At 31.6% G+C, this 2948-nt stretch overlaps 1 protein-coding gene across 3 annotated transcripts in view; it reads left to right on the top strand.

Moving 5' to 3' along the window:
• The first annotated feature begins 1537 nt into the window (after positions 1 to 1537).
• The window catches only part of LOC111085824 (diuretic hormone class 2-like), an 11293-nt gene continuing 9882 nt past the window's right edge, over positions 1538 to 2948 (top strand). The window contains exon 1 of one of the 3 annotated variants that reach the window (XM_022386169.1): positions 1538 to 1649. The gene's annotated coding sequence lies outside the window, so the exon portion shown is untranslated. The other 2 variants (XM_022386171.1, XM_022386170.1) reach the window with 2 other exon arrangements.

Here is a 2948-nt window from a genome sequence, read left to right as displayed (position 1 = left end):
ATCATATACTGTAATAACGTGAAAATCACATTTATATCTCATAAATATCATATACTGTAATAACGTGAAAACCACATTTATATCTCATAAATATCATATACTGTAATAACGTGAAAACCACATTTATATCTCATAAATATCATTTATTATTATTATTATTCAAGGCTAAATTTTATTGCAAAATACATAAATTTCAGATACATTACCAATTTCTCAATCGTTTCAATGATAAGATCTGGTGGTAGGAAATATGACTTATAGAATCAGATCGTGGTCTTCTTATATTCTTGAAATTTATATTTAGAACAAATGCTATAGTTTCTCAACGACAACTTCTAAAAAGTTCTAAAAACAAAAAAGCTTCTTTCCGGACAAATTTCTTTCCCAAAAGATCAAAATCAATTTGTTAATCAAAAATGTGTTTTAGTATATCCCAAAGCTAGGACGGCGGTATTAGTGTTTTAGTATATCCCAAAGCTAGGACGGCGGTATTAGTGTTTTAGTATATCCCAAAGCTAGGACGGCGGTATTAGTGTTTTAGTATATCCCAAAGCTAGGACGGCGGTGTTAGTGTTTTAGTATATCCTGCCAGCACTGCTGGTTCGGAATGGTATTCTCCAGCACGAAATAGAAGATATGTTCAATATGATAAATAGGTAAGAAAATCTAACAACTTACATTTGAATGTTATTTTGTGAGATAAACGTTCTTGAAGTCATCCACAGAAGTGTAGACTTATAGATACTATTAACTAACTGCTATGTTACGACATCTCGTGCAAGTGTACTTCATCATACTTTCAACTTTTTTAACACGCGCCACAGTCGATAGATTTAAGTCTTTATTCGAAACGTTAACAATAAGTATTTGTTAAAGAGTATGCTTTTTGTCTATCAGTCTTTACTAGTCTTCAACTTCGCATGAGAGGTTTGAGTTTGTGATAATCATCGTTAGTCATGTGAATTTTTGAAATCTTGTATAATAAAAACGTTCTACTTAAAAACTCCAAGATGAAAATTTCAAGTTTGCTTTTGTTTTTACTGAAAAGGTAAGTTGATAATATAACACCACTCCAAACTTACATATATAATGAATTCTAATTGGCTTAATTTTACTTGTCTTATTTGATTTTGAACATCTCTACCAATAAAGCATTATTATTTTATTACGTTTTTAAATACATCCATTTTCGACTTAGTAATATTTATTATCTTTCCTTGATTTTATAGTTAAATATTAAACAAAAAAAAAACCCAGATAGATAGATAGACAGACAGACAAATAAATATATAGTATTAACTTAAGATTTAACAGAAAAGTTAAGACGATTTTGATTTATTTTTACAACTGAGAACTGTTAATAATGGGCTTTCAACTGCAGATAGTAAGAAAAAGAAGTTATCTTATTAAATAGAAGCTTTATGGCTGTGCATCTGTCTTAACGAAACAGCAAATAAGGGAAAAGATATTGTTGACGTCAAAAATGACGTCATGGTAGCGACATGTGAGTGTAACATCACTTATATAAAAAGGGGCAGCGATGTTCCAACCCTTAGACATCAACCGACAGAGCGAAACAACGTACATCAACAACTAGCGAGCTTGATAAAGAAGCAGAGATTCTTTTAGCTGTTATACACCTCTTACAGGTACAGTACTAGGATTCACGTTAGCTCATTTATTGTAAGAAATACAGATATTCTTTTAGCTGTTATACACCTCTTACAGGTACAGTACTATGATTCACGTTAGCTCATTTATTGTAAGAAATACAGATATTTTAGCTATTATACACCTCTTACAGGTACAGTACTATGATTCACGTCAGCTCATTTGTTGTAAAAAATACACCTCTTACAGGTACAGTACTATGATTCACGTTAGCTCATTTGTTGTAAGAAATACAGATATTCTTTTAGCTGTTATACACCTCTTACAGGTACAAAACTATAATTCACGTTAGCTCAATTGCTGTAAGAAATACAGAGATTATTTTAGCTGTTATACACCTCTTTCAGGTACAGTACTATGATTCACGTCAGCTCATTTATTGTAAGAAATACAGATATTCTTTTAGCTGTTATACACCTCTTACAGGTACAATACTATGATTCACGTCAGCTCATTTATTGTAAGAAATACAGAGATTATTTTAGCTGTTATACACCTCTTATAGGTACAGTACTATGATCACATCAGCTCATTTATTGTAATAAATACAGAGGTTCTTTTAGCTGTTATACACCTCTTACAGGTACGGTACTATAGATAAATATGGATTTCTTTAGCTGCTCTAAATTTGTTATAGTTATAGTACTATAGGTTTGCGTTAGTTCATATATTAATAGAGAAACGGGGATTCCTTTAGCGTTAGTCCACGTAGAACTGTAACTTTGCGTTAGTCCACGTAGAACTATAGTTTTGCGTTAGTCCACGTAGAACTGTAGTTTTGCGTTAGTCCACATAGAACTGTAGTTTTGCATTATTTCATGTAGAACTGTAGTTTTGCGTTAGTCCACGTAGAACTGTAGTTTTGCATTATTTCATGTAGAACTGTAGTTTTGCATTAGTTCACGTAGTGATATTTAACAAATATTTTGTTAACAGTTCTATACTCCTTATAGATATTATTCTGTGATTTTATCTAAATACCAATCAAGATAACCTAAACTCTTCTGCCTTCCTTTATATCTATAGAACTCTAAATACCGATCGAGATAACCTAAACTCTTCTGCCTTCCTTTATATCTATAGAACTCTAAATACCGATCGAGATAACCTAAACTCTTCTGCCTTCCTTTATATCTATAGAACTCTAAATACCGATCGAGATAACCTAAACTCTTTGCTTCCTTTATATCTATAGAACTCTAAATACCTATCGAGATAACCTAAACTCTTCTGCCTTCCTTTATATCTATAGAACTACTAAGTACCGATCGAGATAA

Source organism: Limulus polyphemus, unplaced genomic scaffold, assembly GCF_000517525.1.
Source record: "Limulus polyphemus unplaced genomic scaffold, Limulus_polyphemus-2.1.2 Scaffold641, whole genome shotgun sequence".
Classification (NCBI taxonomy): Eukaryota; Metazoa; Arthropoda; class Merostomata; order Xiphosura; family Limulidae; genus Limulus; species Limulus polyphemus.
This window is presented reverse-complemented; position numbering and strand designations above follow the sequence as displayed.